The sequence below is a fragment of the Odocoileus virginianus genome, chromosome 4, assembly GCF_023699985.2.
Source record: "Odocoileus virginianus isolate 20LAN1187 ecotype Illinois chromosome 4, Ovbor_1.2, whole genome shotgun sequence".
In the NCBI taxonomy this organism is placed as follows: Eukaryota; Metazoa; Chordata; class Mammalia; order Artiodactyla; family Cervidae; genus Odocoileus; species Odocoileus virginianus.
Window position 1 is genome coordinate 43,023,185 of NC_069677.1, and position 22,925 is coordinate 43,046,109.

Here is a 22,925-nt window from a genome sequence, read left to right on the forward strand (position 1 = left end):
AAAGCACAGCCCTGTCAATCTGCAGAAAAAGAACATATTGCTCGTGGCTGGTTACTCTCTTTTCAGAGTACGAACTTGGCAGTAAAATCAGTAGAAGTAACTGGCAGAGGCACAGGACTGGCAGGGATTTGGCAGCCCCTGTGGAGAGGCTGTCTACAGATGACATAACAATAACCACAGGACCTGCATGTGGACCGGCTTCAGTGGAGAAACTAATCAAGTAGTAAGAGTAAAGTTTAAGCTTTCAAAATGCATGCACGTGCTTACTCAGTGACACAAAGAGGAGGGTGGTTAGATGCAAGCTATTCGGTAAATGTTTAGAGATATGTGATTGAAGGCAAATAACATGAGACAGGAAAAAAAAATACTTTTTCAGACAAAAACTCATTCTATTTATTACTAAAAGTGATCACAGAGAGAATGTGTTTCTCTCCCTACTGCCTGCTCCCATCTCTCTAGATTTCTAGATGTGTATGGTGATCATCTTTGCTTTTCATCTTTTCATCTTTGCTTTAATACTTATCTCTGCTGCTGCTGCTGCTGCTGCTGCTAAGTCGCTTCAGTCGTGTCCGACTCTGTGTGATCCCATAGAGGGCAGCCCACCAGGCTCCCCCGTCCCTGGGATTCTCCAGGCAAGAACACTGGACTGGGTTGCCATTTCCTTCTCCAATGCGTGAAAGTGAAAACTGAAAGTGAAGTCGCTCAGTTGTGTCCGAATCTTAGCGACTCCATGGACCGCAGCCTACCAGGCTCCTCCATCCATGGGATTTTCCAGGCAAGAGTACTGGAGTGGGGTGCTGTTGCCTTCTCTGAATACTTGCCTCAGACATATTTAATGTTATCTCTTTTTAAAATTTCTTTCATATTTTGTTATATTATTTCTGTAAGGCTTGTTTGGAATCGGCTATCTGTGAATATTTAGATGCGAAAATTTCAGACCAGGGCCTCTGGCCACCATATACACTTCTCACCAACATATACTGCCATACAGATAGTAACAAGGAATTGCCTCGCTAGAGTATGTGCATTTGTATGCTACAGAGCAAGGTACAGAACCAATTTTTGTTCTGAGGCCCTACTTATATCACTATATTTTATTTATGGAAGGGTTAACACTTATGCTTTCCAACACCTTGTGAACAATAAGTAACATAACATTTTTAAAGTGACTTACTAATTACCTAAGTTACACTTAATTAGTTTTAAATTTGGCACAAGTTGTGAGATTTTTAATGTAACTGCATTTACCTTTCAATGTGTGGCCTGCTCTATCCTGCTAGCTCACTTCTCAACTGAAACAACACATACAGAGACTAATGCAGCATAATCAAATAGGGTTTATTCAAAGAACATATAGGTACTCTGTCATTTGAAAACCAGTTCATGAAATTTGCCATATTATCAGAAATAAAACAAAGAAAAATATATGAGATAATTAATAGATTCAGCAAAAGATTTGAGAAAATTAAAATTGGTTTATAATAAAGTCTCTTATGTGATTTAAAATGTATTGCACAAAAATACCTATAAAATTATACTCTTGGGGATATAAATTGTAAAATTTGTAAAAATGTAAAAAATTATAAAATTGTAAAAAAATGTTATCCGCTTGACAGTAAGAGAAGGTGAACAATGTAGAATGAGGAAATAATACCAGATGGTATGGCTGATTTATGTCAATGTATGACAAAACCCACTGCAATGTTGTGAAGTAATTAGCCTCCAACTAATAAAAATAAATGAAAAAAAAAAAAAAAACTGAAGAAAGCCTGAAACGTTAAATACAAGGTTAACATAAAAACTCTGTAAATTTGTATTTGGTCTCCTTTATTCTCTCAGTTTTCTTAAAAGACTTAAGTTGTTATGAAACAATATTGTTACTATACATTACTGAGCTTGCAGTAGTAATGGTTGAACAATTTGCAAAATACTAAAAATTTATTGAAGTGTATAAATATTTTAATTTTGTGGCATGTAAACATTTAAATAAAATTTTTAATAGAAAAATAAGGAGATAGCTTGTAAGATTGACTTTCTTGAGATAGAAAACAATAATTATCTTAGAAATAGCAAAAATCTAAATTGTTATATGGAAAATAAAATTAAAAAAAAATATTTTGCTAACTCCCTCATTCCTACAGTTTAATCTACTTTTCCCAATTTAGAATTTTTCTCAATTATGTCATTAGAAACAGAGTGTGGAGAAATTAAGTGAGAGATTTATTGCTGTTCTTATTGCAAAGGAGTTCCTTTTTGTCTGGATTAAAGTCTTATGGGGGTTTAGTTGTTAGGTCATGTCCAACTCTTGTGACTCCATGGACTATAGCCCACCATGTTGTCAGCCCATGGGATTCTCCAGGCGAAAATACTGGAGTGGGTTGCTGTTTCCTTCTTCAGGGAATCCTGACTCAGGGATGGAAGCCATGTCTGTTACATCTACCTGTACTTGCAGGTGGGTTCTTCACCACTAACGCCACCTGGAAAGTCCAAGGTCCTTATAAATTTAGTTAAAAATGATTTGTGTGCATTTCACAAGAAACGAGGTATTATTTTCCTTTTATCCTAACCATAAGTCAGATACCTAATAGTAAGCTCAATAAGAAAATAATAAAATTACTTTTGCTGTTTCTTGCATTACCCATCATTAACCCTGTACTTAGTGCTGGAATCTATCATTTATAAGTAGATTTTTTGAAAATTCCATTTATTACATTTATTTTGAAAGTAAGGAATTAGTTACATACAGCTACAGGAGGTTCCAGTTAATATCTGCAGAATGTCTTAGTTATAATATTGTCAAATTAGAAAAAAAAAAGATGCTTCTAATTGTAAGATTCTCTTCTAAGTAATCAAAAGAAACATGGGAGGCAAATTATAACATATCAGTTGATTAGTCAACAGAAGCTTGCAGCTCCTCTTAGTGTATTACCTTACTATTCTGATACTGAGGGTGACCTTTAAAAGATATAGTGGTGTTAAAACAGATAAAATTAGAAGTCTTTTTTTTTTTTTTTTCTAATTTGAAGAGCTTGTAACTAATGGTGGGATGCTTCTGTATGGCACAGGGAGCCCAGGTCGGTGTTCTGTGATGACCTAGAGGGGTGGGATGGGGGTGAGTGGGAGGCTCAAGAGAGAGGGGATATAGGTATACATATAGCTGATTCACTTTTTATACAGCAGAAACCAACATAACTTTGTCAAACAATGATACTCCAGTAATAATAATAATAATAAAAGAATACAATGATGTTCATTGTGTGCTCATTCTAACTTTTCTTCTACTGCAGCAAGTATTTATAAGAGAAGAAAGACAAAAATTGTGTGAAGGGACATATATCTCATGGTAAATTATGTTGTCATTAAATTTTTACCATTTTCTATGTGTGTGTGTGTGTAGTCTTAGTCATGTCCAACCCTGCAACCCCATGGACTATAGCCCACTAGGCTCCTGCATTCATGGAATTCTCTAAGCAAGAATACTGGAATGGGTTGCCATTCCCTTCTCCAGAGGATCTACCCTATCCAGGGACAGAACCTAAATCTCTTGCATTGGCAGACATCTTTCCCACTGTACCACCTGGGAAGCCCATTTTCCATATATTTTCAGCAAAATAACTTCAGGTTCAAATAATATTAAGTGTGTATACAAAAGGAAAAGAAAGTCTTAAGCTGGGGTGGAATAATTACCAGAATGTAATAAATTATATGGTTGTATGTCTGTGAATCTTAGTTACATTCTTATTTTGTCTGTTATTTGTTAGCCTGATAAAACAGCTCCTCAAACTGTTGTCTTCTTGGGTGTGTCCTAAAATAGAAACACTTTAATGATACCTCCGATCTCTCATTATTGTTAAGACATTATTTTACAGCCAATTCCTTCAATTTGTACAGGTTACCAACCAAGAAAATCCTTCACTTCAGACACAGACCATTTGTACTTTTAAAATAGCTATATTTCATGTTTTCAATATTCTTTCTGGAAGTTTTTTCTTTCAAGTTTGAGATGTGAATAGATAATCTGATGAAGAATAGCTCTAATTAATAATTTTGGCACCATACTTAGCAGAACTATTAGAGGGATTGCAAGGGAAAGGAGTGCTATAACAATGATTATTATTATAGCTATATATACCTCACTTATTAATTAATTTTTGTAAGGTGTATTACTTATATTATCTCTTATTTCCTGACATGAGAGTAGACATTACTTTTCCCATTTTACAGAAGAGGAAATGGATGTGCAGAAAATTTAAGCGTTCCTGAGTTCATACAGTAAGTAAATGGAGAAGATGGATTTCAAACTTGCTCTTTTCATGAATCCAAATTTTCCAAATTACTTCGATTTGTAATTTCCAAAGTTCAGGAATTAATATTGCCATACCTTAACACACACTCACAGTTATATTTATTAGTCATATTTCTTTCTTAGGATAATAAGCAAGTTACATTTGAAGAGATTTACTTTGCTTTATAAGTGGAAAAAAGACTAGCTTTATCTTTTATTCAGATATAGTCAGGGGAATGTTCTGTCTAAATAATGAGAGAGAATATATGTATACACACACACTGATGTTTGGGGGCAAAGTTTTGTAATGATTTTAGTCTTTTTTAATCACTTTTCTCTGTTTTTAAAATTTATGCTCAGAAAAAGACCTAGATTTTGGCTGTGATCTCCTTGTGAGCAGCTATTTCTGAACTGATCCATTGTAGATTCAATGAATTCAAAATAAATCTATAATTTTATGTTAAACATTTTAAAAGATAATCTAATGATCAGAGTAGAAAATGCTGCTTAAAGTAAGATATATTGTTTTCAGTTTTGCTGTATCATCAGTCTAAGGAAAACATTAGAGATGAATGAGGAGATAGATACATTAGAATGGCTGACAATAATGGCTAAAGAAAATGTAATGATTATTTTTGTACTACATCATTTGAATGTAACAAAATGATATAAGAATAACATTTCTCATGGATTTATTGATAAGCATTCTAAATATAAAGGCAAAGCAACTAATCTTTCAAAATTTAATTTAAAAATAAATAAAAACCTATTTTTGGTTTCTAGCTTGATTTCTCCTAAGTGATCAGTTCTTAAGTCCTGCAAATTTGCTTACCCGCTATAAATAGTAAACTAGAAAATAAGTAAAATGGGAATCTCTTCCACTTTCATGTCTGGGTCTTTCAAGTTAAAGTCTATTTAAAGACCAGTTTAGAGCGGTGGGTGTAGATGATGAGAGCTGCATACTCAATGTCCAAATATAGTAAGTGTGTCCATATTCAGAATAGGAAGATCTGGAAAATCATATCTTGTAAGTGTCTCATCAACTTTAAACAATATTTACATGTGGTGACTGATTGCCGATATTGCTACAGGTAGGCATTATTTATAAGAGCTATCTCAGTTACTCAGCCGTGTCTGACTGTTTGTGACCCCATGGACTGTAGTCCACCAGGCTCCTTTTTCCTTGGAATTTTCCAGCCAAGAATACAGGAGTGAGTTGCCATTTCCTTCTCATTATAAGCATTGCTCATCCTCTACCCTCTTTTTTAGATCCTACCATTATCTTTCTGACTTTCAAGTTCTGGGGGTTAAACTCAGACTAGTCCTGTCCAACCAACATTTTTTGTTTAAGAATTATTCTTCTGTCTTATCTTGAAGTGGGATTATTTATTTTCTTCCAATTAAAATTGGAAGAAATAGTCTTTAACAGCAAGTGAGATAAATTAACCCGTCCTAACTGATAATACAGTCAGTGTGATGGCGTTCTCCCTCTCATTCTCACTTTCTCTCATTTACTGTCTAATCCAATCACTTATTTGTATACTTAATGAACCTATCAGGGTTTGCACTACATATAGGATGGACTCCAGGGATTCAACTGCCTAAAAGAGAACTCAAATCTAGCAAAAATGCAATAGTTTTAAAAAATAAGTAATTGGAATATGAGTTAAGGATTATTATGATAAGTGTATGTGTCAAAGTGTCTTGTAAAGAAGATTTATTTATTATGAAAATACATAAAGTAAGAGAATTTTGTCTGGAAACAATTGGAATTTTTTTTGAGGGGTTGCCATTTGAAGTTTAAAAAAGTTAAAAAGTGAATGGAAAGAAAAGGGAGGCCAGGCAAAAAGACACAAATAGAAACAAACAAACCAAACAAGTTTAAAAGAAAGCAAGAATAAAACATGAAGACTTGAATGTTTAGAGAAATGGTTCTCCTACATTTAATATACTAATTTATTATGAATAGAAATCCTTGGGACAGTTTAGTCTTATTGACTAAGAAACCCTGGGAGTTGGAACTAGTTACTTGAATAATAGCCATGTCTCCCAGAAGATTCTGAAGCTTCCTTTGAGAACTACAGAGCAAATCTTGTAAAAAGTAACTGTTTTGTATGATTCTAATGTAGGTCGTATGGCTGAGATGAAAACAGATTTGGATTTTATTCAGTAGGTGATTGGGAACCATGTGATATATCTCAAGCATAGAACTGACATATTTATAAAAGTTTTTTTTTTAAAATTTTATTGGAGTATAGCTGCTTTACAAAACTGTACTCATTTCTGCTGAGCACCTAAGTGAACCAACTATGTATACATATATCAGTCTTTTTTCAATTTCTTTCCCATTTACATCACCAGAGCAATTAGTAGAGTTTCCTGTGCTGTACAGTAAGTTATCACTATGTATTTTATACACAGTAGTGTAGATATGTCAATCCCAAACTCCCAATTCATCCCACCAGCATTTTCTGCCATGGTTTCCATACATTGGTTCTCTACATCTGTGTCTCTATTTCTGCTTTGCAAGTAGGTTCAACTGTACCATTTTTCTAGATTCCACACATATGTATTAATAAAACAACTGCTGGTATTGTTGGTTTTTAATAGGTTGATGAATAGGCTGAAGTCCATTAGTAGGATATGAATAAAGCTATAGCATCAATAATGGCAGGAAAGATGGAGGGGAAGGCATAGATGCCAGAGAAAATGTCGATATAGAATTTTTCAGGTAAGTTGTATATTTTTCGGCAGAATTTTCTGGAGACAATTTTCTTCCAAAGAAAATCCAATATAGGAAATTTTAAGTGCCAGAGCATATTGATGGGGAGGTGAGGGAATAAGGTCACTTGGAGTTTCATTCTACCCTGCAAAGCAAAACTGACGTCCTTCTGTTTAAAGCAATGCACAATATACAACCTGGAGAAATGAAAGACTTGCTTGTGCTGTTTTGTTCTTCAAGTCAATTAGGTGTATCTGTGCATCTCTAAACTCTATTTGTGGGTTAGATTCAAGTCAGCTTCAAAACAGTTCCTAGATTCTAGGCAAGTGAATATGACTCTCTAACCAATGTTCCCGTCTAGCTAGCCAAAATGTTATAACAATTAAGTGGTTTTCTGGCAGTATTTTAAAAGCAAACTCCTAGGTTTGTCTGCAGAATTCAAAGAATGCTTCAGAGAAAGGAGCTGGCTTTTGAGCTGAATCTCTAATATTGCATAGATTTATGTGGACAGAAAAGGAAATAGGGCATTCTAGAGAGAGGATTTATATGAACAAGGTCACAAAATGGGTAGGTCTAAGGCTACTTAGTAAAAGTAATTTTTAGATTGAGAGATTCTCATGTCTGTGTTTTGACCAGCTCATTCTGACCTCAGTGTGTATCATTTCCAAGAGAAATAAATCTGGAGGAAAGAAGCACAATAAGCAAATGTTCTCAACACTCTAAGTAGGAGATGAGTGATGATGGAAGGGAGCACCATTGGAGACTGTGAAAGTATTGGACTCAAAACAGTTGAATTAAAAAACTGGGACAGCTGGCACCTTCCAGTTAGCAAGCAGCAAGCAGCCCTGGGCTGTCCACTTTTCTACTCTCAGTGGATTTACTAGGGTCTCTGAAAAGTGACTCCCATTCACTGCCTCTCATAAATATCTGTCATGTGATTTTTTTTTTTTTTTTAATTTCACTTTGCTTTGAAGAGGAAACCGTCATTCTAATATATGAGGATTTTATTTATTCTAAGTCCATCACATACATTAAAAAGGAGACCCCATTATTATACTTTCTCCCAGGGAGCTTGATTTTGAAGCTTTAGTTTGGCTCTCAGCTTTCTCTGGGCTTTTTTCCAGACTCCAACAGTAGGGCAATGCTATTTAGTTGTCTGATCATCCCAGGAGAGTGTTGTCAGAGAAAGCAAGCCAGGAGCTTGCAATGAGGCTGCTCCATGCTCACCCTTCCTCAGTTTATCTCTCCGTTGCTACCTTCCTCTCACCCATGAGATTGCTTGAATACTGCAGTTAAGAAGCAGAACCTAAAATCAAGTCTTAATTTCCCAACTCCAAACAAGTTTTTTTTTTTTTTTGTGAAATACCTAGGGTGTGACACAAAAATAAACATAACCACATAATATAGTAAGTTTAAGAAAATCACTGTTATAGTTTGAGTTGTGTCTACCTAAAGTCTAATTCTAAGTATTTTAGGATATGGACCTATTTGGAAATAGGGTGATTACAGAGGCAAGTAAGTTAAAATGAGGTCGTTAGGGTGAGTTTTAGTGCAATACGACTGGTACTCTTATGAAAAGGGGCAATTTGAACAGATACTAACACTCATGAAGGGAGAGCACTATCTGAAGATTGGAGCTAATCTAACACAAGTCAAGAATCTACCAAGACTGGGAGAGAGGTCTGGGACAGATCTTTCCTTAGTGCCTTCAGGGGGAACATGACCCCAGTGACATCCTGACCCCTCTTGAGTTGGGAGATAACACATTACTGTTGTTAAATCACTCAGTTTGCAATACCTTTTTATGGCAGCCATAGTATTCTTTACAAACACCTAACTCCCCCTTAATTTTATTGCAAACTTCTTCTAAAATTTATTTTGTCAATTTTAGTAACCCCTTGTAATGTTTCACTGTTAACTTGCTGTCAATATAGCAAGCATTTCAAATCATTTCTGATACAAATAAATAACACCTCAAAACTAATTTTCCAGTTTAGCAAGATGATTTTTTTGAGATTACTTATATTTGCCCCTCTTCCACCTTCACATTACAGGAGGGTGGCCAGAAAATTTATATTACTTTGTGTCAAAGGGAGGGATGGCATGGGGTTTTAGAACTTATAAAACACAAGCCAACTAAAGATATATCTCTAATAGGCATTTGTGAGGGCCTCATCTCACTGAGATCATGCTTGGTAAACCAGAAAGGAAGGAGAAGAGCGAGAAGGAATACCTTTCCCACAACAGGCTAATAAAGATGTCTATGGTTTGCAGATTAGCAGGGACTTTCATGTCTCTGAAGAGCCCTGGAGGATGCCAAAACCTCATTATGAAATTTTGTACAGGTGAATGGGTTAAGCAAAGACTAAATGAGGTTTCCAACCTTATTTAAGATGTCTCTGTGTAATAGGCAGAATTCTAAAGATGTCCAGGAAGACTCTTGCCCCATGGTTACTTAATCAAACACTAATATGAGTACTGCTATGAAGTGATTTTGCAGATGTAATTAAGGTACCCATCTTAAAATACGGAGATCACTTTGGGTAACTAGGTTAGTCCCATCTAATTACATGAGAGCGTAAAAGCCAAAAAATCCTCTGGCTAGAGTCTGAAAGATGTGGCAGAAAAGAAAGGTAGAAGAAAAAGAGGAAAAGAAAATTTATAAGTGAGACAAATTTGACATATGCTTGCTAGCTTGGGGAAGCAGGGATTATGCTCAAGTACCTGGGAGACAGCCTTAGGAGCTAAATGCAGCTGCAAGTTGATAATCAGCAAAGATATTGGACCTCAGTCTTACAACTGCAAGGTTCTGGATTCTTCAAGTAATCTAAATACACTCAGAAGTATATTATTATTGAGCATCCCAAAAAGAGACCAGTCAACTGATAACTGACACCTTGATTTTGGTCTTGTGAAACAGATCAAAGTAGGGAAAACTAGCCAAGCCAACCCGAACTGCTGACCTACAGAATTGTGAGACAACGTATTATGTATTATATGTATTACTTTGAGTTTAGTTTGTGGTATTTCATTATGGCAGTAATAGAAAACAGACATACCATGCTTCAGGGGTAGGATAGAGCAGATTTACTGTTCTTCAAGGCACCAAGAAGTCTTGGACAAAAGATAACATCACCAGGGATCATTATATAATGAGAATTAGAAGTAAATTTCCTATTTTGAAAGCACAACTTAAGCCTCCAAAATTCTCATGTGACCTCATTAATTAGAATCAGGCTTTCCAGGTGGCATAGTGAGAAAGAATCCACCTGCCAATGCAGGTGACAAAGGTTCTATCCCTGGGTCAGGAAGATCCCCTGGAGGAGGAAATGGCAACCCACTCCAGTATTCTTGCCTGGGAAATTCCTGCTGGGTTAAAGTCAATGGGATCACAAAAGAGTTGCATATGACTGAGCAACTGAGAATTTATGAGCTGGATTTAAATTTTAACAAACAAGTTAATGTTATCTTTTGTTTGTCTGAGTTTATGAACAAAGATTTATTTCTACTGCCACAAGATAAAATGTGAATTGAGTTTATTCAATATGTTTAATCTCCTTTGTGCTTGTAATTCACATGTCAAGGATTTTTATATTTATATTATCTGATCCACAAACCCCACCCTATCATCCTCATTTCATGTGTGCTAAGTCGCTTCAGTCATGTCTGACTCTTTGTGATCTTATAAACTATATCCTGCAGGCTTCTCTGTCCATGGGATACTCCAGGCAAGAATACTGGAGTGAGTTGCCATGTCCTTCCCCAGGGGATCTTCCCGGCCCAAAGATTGAGCCTGGGTCTCCCACATTGTAGGCAGATGCTTTACCGTCTAAGCCACTTCATGAGCCACTTCATAAGCCCTTCTAAATTCTCCTATACATTTCTTCATTAACTGAACATCACCAACAGGTAAATTTTGTTCTCTGGTATTTGTTAAATATGTTCAACTGATATATTTTGATTTACTATTGTGTTAAACACATTTTTTTCTAGCTCTTCCTTATAGTAGCATTTACTTGTCTCTTGAATGAGACAACTTCAAGAGAACTTGTGCATATCATAAACATTAAACTCAGATAAAGACAGATCCCATCCTACCCAGAACACTATTTATTAAGAAGAGCAAGTGTTCAAATTTAAGTCTGCTGGTTTCCCATTCTAAGATAAGACTACTTACTCAAGCATCAATTGGAAAGTACTTAACAAGAAGTGTGTATGGAAAAACCAGTTGTGGGTCCCCTAATCCAATATCCTTTGGGCTTCCCTGGTGACTGAATGGTAAAGAATCTGCCTGCAATGTGGGAGACTGGGGTTTAAGCCTTGGGTTGAGAAGATCCCCTAGAGAAGGGTATGGCCATCCACTCCATTATTCTTGTCTGGAGAATTCCGTGGACAGAGGAACCTGACTTGCTACAGTCCATGGGATTGCAAAGAGGGACATGACTGAGCAACTAATACTTTCATTTTTCACTTTCAAAGCATTATTCTTTACTTTTAAACAAAGCGTAAGGCTTTAAATTAAAGGAATTAAAGTTCAAGAATAGAAAATCCGCTCAGGCAGTTGAAAGTAGGAGCATCATACAAATATCTCAACTTCAGGAGCATGCTATGCAAAACTTGTATCTAGTGAAATCGACTTGAATTTGTCTTTGCTCTCTCCTTCTCCATAGGGACAATACTGCCTAGAATTAGGGTTCATGTTTTTGCTACATCTGTCATGTCGTGTTTTCTGCATCTCTCATTTCTTATGCACCTCTATCTAGTTAGCTTTCTGCATAAGAAGAAGGAAAATCTGCCCAGGCATGCTCCCTCACATATACGGAAGAGGACGTCACATATAGTCTGCCTCTCAAGCACTGGCCTTTTGGTAAAGACTGGTCATAATATTGTGGACTGGTTTTGAGATACTTAAAGTGTGCCCAAATTAAGCTAGTTGCTTTCCTGACATAAATAAAAATAATGAAACATTAATGATTTCAGAATAAAACTAATAGCCTGATTTTAAACATATTAATGTCCTTAACTATCTTAGAATTTTAATTTCAGTAAACTCCATTAGCAGAGTGACTCCTGCTTTTGATTTGAATTACAATGAATAAGAGTGGACACTTTGGTACAAAGATATATGTCATTAAAAGTTACTGGGTTGGTTCTTTTAAAAATTGGGAGAAATTAGAAAGAATTCTTATTGTGAAAGTGCAAACATTCAAGTTCTGGACTTTAAGCTTTAAAGCAAAATAAGCTATATATATATATATTTTAAAGAAGTAGAAACACTTGTATTGTAAACACGCAAGTGAAATGAAGCTTGACAAGAACAAAGGTAATGAAATATAGTATTTCCAGTTTACTTGAATAATTAAATAATCCTTTTATTAAACTTGACATGATGCAGAATAGTATTCCTCTAAAGTTGACTGTTCTGAATGTTAGTCTAGATGAGTTAACTATGGTACTCTTCTTTATTTCCAAAGCTTCTTGGGGCAGCTCCTAAGAAGAAAATATTTTAAACAGCATTACTCAGAACAGTTGTAAAAATCAAGTACCCTCTAATCAAAATATGTCCTTTGAAGGACATTAGTTTCCAGCTGCTAATTTTACTATAAACTTTTAGCAGTGTGAAATCCTCAGAGAATTGTGTGATATATCATTAGATAGTAGGAACTATTATTCTTTTATGGGATATTTGAAGCCAAGCTTTATTTCTGAATAACTTCCATAAGTAGCAGTTAAATAAATATTAGGTTAGGATGCTCTGAGTTTGCATTTTGTATTCACAAGATATTAAATTTTAAAGATGGAATTTTAAAAATATGTTTGTGGCTCACCTCTCAAGTGTCAAAGTTTTTATGTTGATAAAGTGAGGAATTGATTATTATTCTATAATTTTAAGCTTCTACTGACACAAAAACTGCCTTATTCTGTCTTTTTTCTTATATTAATACTATTTTTCAAAGTAATTATTCAAAATTTAATAATGCTAGCATCTTGCTTGAAATTTAAAAATTAATGTGACGTGGCAAACTGATGAAACATTTTAAGTCAAAAGAGAAACAGATACTATACTTGTATGCTAAAATTATATATATATATGACATATATATATATATCTTCCTTTATATTTTCAAAACTGATTAAAAGTAAAAGATTCAGCATAGGTTAAAAATATAAGATATAAAATGAACCTAATTCAAAAAATATTTTTTCTGCCTGTTTTTTGTTATGCAAATGACAAAAAAAAAAATCAGGGTAGAGAACTGTGTCCATGCATGCATGCTAAGTTGCTTCAGTCCTGTCCAACTCCTTGTGATCCCATGGACTATAGCCTGCCAAGCTCCTCTGTCTGTGAGATTCTCCAGGCAAGAATACTGCCATTTCCTTCTCCAGGGAATCTTTCAGACCTAGGGATTGAACCCGCCTGTCTTGTATCTCCTGTATTGGCATGCGGGTTCATTAGCACTGAACGACCTGGGCGGCCCCTACCCATATCAATATTTTTTAGAAATTCTGAGTCCTCATTGAGCTAAGACAAGTCCATTGTTCATTTGAATCTATGCCTAGTAGTTCCTTTTTATCTGTGAACATGAATTGACCTTATAACAGTTAACCTCTTTATCCATGCACAAAACATTTCTGTGGGCAGAGTTCCTCACTGATAGTGACTTAGGTGCTTAGAAAGCCTATTAACTCTAAACCAATAGGGTACCATTTAATGAACTGCAGCAATAACACTTCAAATAGTTCCCTTGTGGACTGAAGAGATTTGCTGCCCTAGATACCTAAATACTATCAAGGAGGAATTTAGACACTTGGGGAAATGCAGGCCATGGAAACTGCATCTACATAAGCAATGCAAAGTCAAGACTTAAGTCTCTTTTCCAGATCATTCAGAGTAAAAGTGTTTAGTAATTGAGGAAAACAGAATTTCTCATTAAGAATTTCCTAAGGGGTCTGGTCTGTGATCCTTCTTTCCCTAGTGAATTGTTATATATATAACATATAGTAAGCTCTCAAGCTTCTCAGGTGGTAAAGAATCCATCTGCCAATGCAGGAAATGCAAGAGATGTTGGTTCAATCCCTGAGTTGGGAAAATCCCCTAGAGTAGGAACTGGCAACCCACTCCAGTATTCTTGCCTGGAAAATTCCATGGACAGAAGAGCCTGACATTTTACTGAATAAGTGAATGATGTGAATAGTTGCATCAGGTATTCTTTTCATTTAACTTTTACAGATTAAGCCTTGTTTAATCTTTTTTCTTGTTACAAATAAAAAAGATGATCTTATTAGGATATAGTGTTACATTTTATGCATCCTGTATGTTATAAGGTTGCATATATTTTGGCCATTATATTTAAATTTATGAGTAAATTATGATAATTTTTGTTTTATGCATAGTTGTTTGAGTTAATCTCACTTCACTTTTCCTATGAATGTTTTATGGAAGACTTGTATAGTGAAAAATAAAATGAATCAAGCATGTTTTGAAAAAACTAGAATTTCACCAGAAACAATCTGCATGCTGAGTTGTACGCTATAAAAGCTATTTTAAATTACTCTCCTGGGAGTAAACAGTGTATTCTTCAAAAATTTTCTTTTCTATACAGAAAAAAAGAAAAGAAAAAACCACTCAGTTTTTTGTTTTTTGTGGGTTTTTTTTTGTAAAATATTCTTCATTCTGTGAATTATTTTAGCTCTTGAGGTCAGAGATTTGATGAAGTCTATGTTCATACTATTGCTTTACCTGCTATGTTATTTTCCCATGTAATTTTAAATTTCTCTCCTCTACACCATCCTAGATGGATGAATCCTAATATATTAGCCTCTATCATACAACTTTTTTGTTTCTTTGATTATTTAACCTTCCTTTCTCTTTTGCTAAATTTAAATGAGGGAAAAAATACCTACAGAAAGCATTTCTTCATTAAATAATTAGAATCCTGTGAAAAACTTCTTGTAGATAAGGTGCTAGAGTATGCCAATCATTAATTATGTTGCTTTAGCTACAGAATTATGTCTTCAAATAGCTAATAATTACTCTTAACTCTTAGCTATTGGTGTAATTGAAAAGAATATCTCATCCTTACAAGGGTAATTTGAATTATTATTTTCCTAAAGGCCTTATTGAAGTAATTTTAGAATCATGTTTACTTAGAGGACTGTCAGAAATTTTTTTTTTTCATTTTGGCTTAATAGAGTTCCCTTGAAAACCCAAGGAAAGCATAATATTTCACAACCTAAAAAACTTTCATAAAGTTTTTTGTAAGTATTAACTGATGTGCTTAAAGTATATACTTTGGCATAATAGTTTATATATATATATATATATATATAGCTATTGTCAATAAAAAATATAATGCCCAATTTAGTGGCATTGGTATTATTATAAACCAAGATATTTTCTTAGAATTTTATTGAATATTTTAAAAAAGTATTACAATTCTAAATAGTTTTTACATAATGTAAGTCCTTTGTTTATGTTCTTATTAATTCTCTAAATCTAGCAAGTAATTTTGCTAGATTATTACAATTTTGGACAATAAGCTCTCCCCACACTGGTATGTAAATGCATATTTTACTAGATGTGTGTCAAAGGAATTAATCTGCATTTAAGGATCTTTTTTTATGTTAGTTCAGTTCCTAGGATATTTCAATATGAATTTTTTACTAACATAAAACAAATAAAGGTTTAGAAAAAGATTAACACATATCTATTGAGAGGTTATGAATACACATTTATAATTCTAGAGATATCTTAAATATTGTGCCAGGCAGTCAATTTACTGAAGTAAAGACTCACACACTATCAATATGTACGTTTGGGAGTATATTTATGATCCTTTTTAGAAAATTGAAGAACTTATCAGGTTAGCGTTAGAGTATGAGACCATCCTTTGAGTCTTCCATTAAAATGAAACTGGTGAACATGAGTCCAAGAACCAAGATTTTTCTTTTAAACTGTGTGTCTTTAACACAGAAACAGGTGTGTGATCAAAGGTAACACAAGTATAAGGTGTCTAGTTTTCTTTATATAAAATGAATCATTTAAAATTTAAAAGCATTATACAAATATAAAGTAATGTTGAACTTTGGATATATTTGTAAACATAAATGTTATCATACTTTGTTAAATTCATATTCACTTCAAATTAACCAGCACTAATGATATATTTTAAGTATATTATTGGGATGAAGCAAGTCATTTTACTCATATGTAAATGTACTTTTGGTAATATTTGTAAACTATGATTTAATATGTCTAAATATTCATATAAATATATGGAATTCTTCAAAGAGCAAGAATCCCAGAATTACTGGTCTCTGACATTTACTTTTCAGACTTCTTAAGCTCTGAAATATCTTTTCCCCAGAATCATGTTGCCATAGTAATGCTTTGTGTAATTTTGGACACATGGGATTTAAGACACATTCATTTCAGTGGAATTGTAAAATTACTTAAAATATGATTGGAATCTGGAAACTATTTGTTGGGCCTCAGCCAACATTCTTCATCTTTTATAACAAGGTAAGATGCTACAATTTACTTTTAAATGAAGACATTCATGCAAGAGCTAGTTTGAGGTTTAGATGCCATTGATTTCAATATGAAACTGGTAGGTTCAAATGTAATACCATTATACAAAAATGAAACTTACAAAGTGAGTCATGACTTTACATGGAAAAAAGCTTTTAACACAATTTAACCTTAGGCTCACCTTTGCATTGATACAATTTCAGACCTTTAACCTTTTTGTAGTATCATGTGTAAAATTTTCCATGGATCTCAAAGCACAAAAATTTCAACTTAAATTAGAAGGAAAACCTTTAATGATTTAACTTTGAAATATGAATTTAGGGCCAATCTTCTGTCTGATCACTTTTCTTAAGTTTGTATATAGCTACTTGGAATAAAAAAATCTCATTCTGTACCATATGAGTGAAGCCAAAAACATCCAAAATTGTAAGGACTCCTCTCAGTTTGGAGACAATGGGAATTTCAGAAGTGAAACTACCATCTTTAAAAAGAACCAGGAGTCATCAAATATTGTGTAGCTTTTTATTTGTTTTTAAAAGTGTTGGATTTGAATAAATGAATATTTTGTAGTTCATAAATTGATATTCAATGACACTTTCTCAATAATAATGTCATATTTAAATGTTTTGAAAATAATTTAGTGAAATAATTTATTTTTTATTTCCCTACTTGATTTTGCTGTATTTCATGAAGCAGAATTATTCTGTTAAATGTATACATTTATGTAAAATATAAACAGCTAACATTAAAGTAACTGATTATTACCACACTCATTCAAGCTCTATGTCTAATTAAAGATTTTATTTATTTCCTCTTTTTTCCTCTCTATCAAACTTAATTTCCCAGACTGTAAATAATTTATATGCACTCTCTTCTTTCTAGAATGGTCATTCCTAAAAAAAAAAAAAAAAAAAAGATTCTTAAAACAATACATGATGCAACTCTAGTTTTCCAAGATGATTTTTTTTGAGTATGCTTTTACATACGCTTACCTCGAATATTTTTCTATATTTTTTATGATAAAAATCTCTAGAGAGAGGCAAAATAACACAGAGCTTACCAGTAAGTCTGAATTAATTATAAAGAAGGAAGATGAATATTACAGAAGCATAAAAATCCTGTAAAATGTCTTTTTTCTGAATACCAAGAATTACAAAGCAATTGTATTGAATAATGTTTGCTGTATGCTTCCTTTAAAATATCAGAAAAAAAGAAAAGTGTAACTATAGAGATAAGGAACAGGGCTTAGGTCTCTGTTGTCGGTGCTGATAGAAATCTCTCTCTTTTTTTTAAACCTCACAGTGAATTTTTAGCATAGGCTGCTTCAGAAGTCTTGAATTTTGAATAAATAAAAAAATACCAGTTAATTCAGAATTTGTATTTGCCCAAATGTTCCTCCTTAAATTATTGTAAGCAGTATTTCATTCCTGCCTACTGCATCTCTCAAAAAATGTACCCCCTCAAAAATCTATTCAAAAAGTTTCTTTGAACTTCATAAGTGAGTGATTTCTTCTATATCTGCAGTAAAACCTCTGGGAAAGAACCTATGAGAGTACGGTGTCAGCACTTTTACCTTATTGCACATGACTTGTTCCCTTTTCCACATAACTATTTAATGAATTTTCACTTCAGATTGTATAATGCTATAACTGATAGGAGCCTTGAGCCTTTTGGGGCATTTTAAAAATTAAGATTACTGACCACTTTAGGAAGAAAATTTAATGAAGATGATAACTCTTAAAAGATGCTGAGTGGTATTTGCTCCTGTCATTTTCCTGGGACCAGCATGAGATGCTATCTGTCCAGAATGTGTTTATGGATTTTAAAGTCTACTTCAAAAGTTCTTGAGCTGCAATCATGCTGATGAGTTACTGAGCATGTAAAATAAAAATTCTTTGTCAACAAATGTTAAAGAGGAGAAATGGAACCATGGGGATGGCCCAACTTAGTATTCTGTTGCTTGTCATCCTTTTTGTTCAATATTCAGCAGAAGGAAAGAGAATAAAAATTTTCAATTGCAATTGAACAGAAGTGTCCATTGTCCTAGACCAGATATAGTGTGTGTGTATATATATATATAAAAGACTTAAATTCTGTGGCTTCAATGCAGTAGAAGGAGAAAGAAATGGTATCAAGAGTCCAACAGGACCTGATTCACTATTTACTGTTTACTATTGACAAGACATTTGCTTTTTCTGAAATTACACTTACTTGGTAAAACTGGAAAATAGCTTCTGTCTCTCCTCACAAGAAAGCTCTGATCATTAAAAGAAGCTCACATGTCAAGAGAAATATTACAAGAGTTTCATTATGTACATATTGTTGTCAGTCAATACAAGTTGTTTTAAAAATGTGAAGTGTTGGGTATTGGGTATTTTTCTCACATTAAATTCTGACACATTTGGCATGTATCTGGGAAATCTTTCTAAGACTGTGTAGAAGGCTCCAATCACCATCTTCCTTCAGCTGAAGCACCTATTACGCTATCTTCCTCACTAGCACCTGGGCTTCACAAGTGGCTCAGTGGTGAAGAATCCACCTGCCAATGCAGGAGGTGCAGGTTCAAACTCTGGATGGGGAAGATCCCCTGGAGGAGGAAAACACAACTCACCCCAGTATTCTTACCTGGAAAACCCTCTGGACAGAGGAGCCTGTCAGGCTCCAGTCCATAGAGTCAGTAAGAGTCCAACACAACTGAGCGATTGATTGACGACTGACTCATTAGCTTTTCTCCACCAATTCTCCACATTGTAACCAAGGTAATCTCTACAAATCTTGTGATATCAATCACCCAGTTCAAAATCTAAAATTGTTTGGCATAACCTATAAAACTCTGTGCTGTCTATAATGTCCCTGCCTTTCTATCAAGCTTCAGTATGTCTTACTACCTGGTTTAATACATTCTAACACAGTGATGTTTTGGTTTGGTCCTTTAGATACATCATGGATCATTACACCAATGAGCAAGCAATCACTCTGTCCTTTGCCATGAAGACCTTCTTTGCACCCCAGCACTCCCTGCCTCCATTTTAATATTTAGCTACTATTCACGCTGTTACTTTTGCTCAGGTGTTACTTCAGAAAGATTTTTCTCATACAGCTATCTAGCTCAAGTTCTTTCAGTCCAGTGACTTTCATTCAGAATATTTATCCTGGTTTGTCATTATACATTCAATATAATAATTATTCCATTAATATCTGCCATCTTTACCAGACTGCAAATTCCTTGAAAACAAGAGTTTATTTTCTACTCACTATTAATCTGCAAAATCTCTGAGAAATTATAGCAGCTTGATAACTTTATTTCTCTGAAGCTCTTCAAAATATTCATAATATTTTATTGACTGTTATTTTGACAAATTTCTTCCTTCTAGATGATGAACTTTAAAAATGGACTTCTCTATGGATCAAGCTAGAGGGAAGGTTTAGGAGAAATGCAGACATTTGCTGGCAGCCCATGTATCTTCTGAGTATAGTGATGTACAGTAAATGGTCATCCAGTGAAAAGTGAAGTGAAAGTGCTAATTGCTCAGTTGTATCTGGCTGCTTGTGACTCTGTGGACTATAGCCCACTAGGCTTCTCTGTCCGTGGGATTCTCCAGGCAAGAATACTGGAAAGAAAGTGAAAGTGAAAGTCACTCAGTCCTGTCTGACTCTTTGCGACCCCATGAACTATACAGTCCAGGGAATTCTCCAGGCCTAATACTGGAGTGGGTAGCCTTTCCTTCTCTAGGGGATCCTCCCAACCCAGGGATCGAACCCAGGTCTTCTGCATTGCAGGTGGATTCTTTACCAGCTGAGCCATAATTCTCTTCTCAAGGGGACCTTCCCAACCCAGGGATCAAACCTAAGTCTCCTGCATTGCAGGCAGACTTTTTACTGTCTGAGCCACCAGGAAAGCCTCAATGATAAGAGAAAATGTGACCTATATTAAGAAAAAAATAATGAAGTCACGTAAAATTTCTGACATTACATTAAGTTTTTAATAAATAACAAATCCTTTATGGATTTTTTTGCTATGCTTTTGAGCAAGTCATATAAAATATTCTTATCTAAAATAATTTTCCTTACATATTTCTCATCTAGATATTTTATGCTTTATTATTCCACATTATTGTATTATTTCACAGACATGGCAGGCAAAATAATGATCCGCAAATACACCTACAAGCTAATCTTTTGAATCTGTGACTATGTTACCTTTCGTGGCAAATTGAACTTTGCAGATATGATTATCTTTAGGACCTGGAGATGGAGAAAGTGTCCTGAATGAACCAGGTGAATCATATCTAATAGCATGGATTCTTAAAAGCATACACCTGGCTGACCCTGAACTGGGAATGATTGAAGGCAAGAGGAGAATGGGGCAGCAGAGAATGAGATGGTTAGAGAGTATCACTGACTCAATGGACATGAATTTGAGCAAACTCGGAGATAGTGAAGGACAGGGAACCCTGGTGTGCTGCAGTCCATGAGGTCACAAAGAGTCGGACGTGACTTAGTGACTGAACGACAACAAAATCCTGACTGTGGTGAACTGGAGAGATGGCATTATAAAAAAGACTCAAACCACTGTTGGCATTGAAGGTAGAGTGAAGGGCCACAAGTCAAGAAATGTGTGTGGCTTCTGGAAGCTGGAAAAGTCAAGAAACTGATTCTTCCTGAGACCCTCCAGAAGGAATGCAGCCTTGAAAACACTGAATTTTTAAACCTAGTGTGGGCCAAGTGTGCTTCCCAGGTGGTGCTAGTTGTAAAGAGCTGGCCTGCCAATGCAGGAGACTTAAGAGATGCAGGTTCGATCCCTGGGTCTGGAAGATAACCTGGAGGAGGAAATGGCGACCCATCTCAGTATTCTTGCCTGGAGAATCCCATGGACAGGGGAACCTGACAGGCTATGGTCCAAGGGGTCTCAAAGAGTAGGACACGACTGAAGTGGCTTAGCACGCATGCTTGTGGGGCAAGTCAGACTTCTAACTACAGAATTGTAAAAATAATAGTTCATTGCTTTAGGTTCCTGAATTTCTGATAATTTGTTACAGCAGTCATGGAGAAATAATACACGCATACCCAGTGGAATATTAATTTATACAGAAAATTAAAAGTTGAGAAGAACAAGTGATAAAATGAAAGTGGAATGAAATTTAATATAATCAACTGAGCAAGAACTTAGAATTCTAATAACAAAAGCATTGTTTTTAGTTCCTTTTGTTACCGAGATACAGTTGCTGATTTTTTCATTGCATTAAAAGTTTATCCTTAAAAATATAGTTTCAAGACTGCACAAGTCATTCTTTATTTAAAGTGAAGTTAACTTCCCAGGGATTCAATGGATAAAATATACTCTGTTGTTTACTATAAAATGCATTATCTATTAGAGTAGTAAATATAAAGAGCTCCATAAAGACTGTACTTTATGTTAGCTCAATTAAAAAATTAATTAAACTTTATGATTCTGAAAGCTTTTCATAAATTAAGATAAGCAAACTTTCAGAAAATATACTTACTTCCAAACCTGTTTAAGGACTGAAGTCCTGTTTAGGACTTCCCTGGTGGCTGAGATGGTAAAGCGTCTGTCTACAATGCAGGAGACCTGGGTTCGATTCCTGGGTCGGGAAGATTCCCTGGAGGAGGAAATGGCAACCCACTCCAGTATTCTTGACTAGAAAATCCCATGGACGGAGAAGCCTGGTGTCCATGGGGTCCCAAAGAGTTGGACATGACTGACCAACTTCACTTTCACTTTCAAACCTGTTTAAATGAAATGATTGAATATGTTTCAGTAGGTTGCCAGATTGTGGCCAATTACCAGTAGGCACAAACTCAGACCACATTTCATTTATCACCAAAGACATATATACTATATAGTGAAGTCTGAGAAATGAGGTTATTATTAGCCATCAAGTGCTGTTCACTTCCACTTCTACCACTGCTGCCATATTAAGTCAAACCAAATGACATCAGATGACAAAAGATTTCATATTAGCTCACAGTTTGCTGAATAATAGTAATATAAATCCTCACAATATTTATTACAGGAGCTTTCTTTTATAGTTGGTAGATTCTTGGTGCAGTGTTAAGTACATTATTTCAATCAACTCAGTAATCATACGGTCCATGAAAGCTATAAGAAGATAGACATCTTGTTTCCTACTTGGTAAATTGAAGAGTGTCTGACACTATATGGGTGCTCAATAAATATTTATTTAATGAATAGAAAATCCATTGGTAGTTTTTGTTATTGGTTGTGTTTTCACCACATTCCCCATTATAGAAAAGCAAACTATGACTTGAATATTTGGAGGTTATCCTGAGATTTGCAGCAGAAGGGGGTAGTTGATGCCAGTCACTTGATTCCAAGCTACTTAGCTCTCTATTGAATTTGCTAC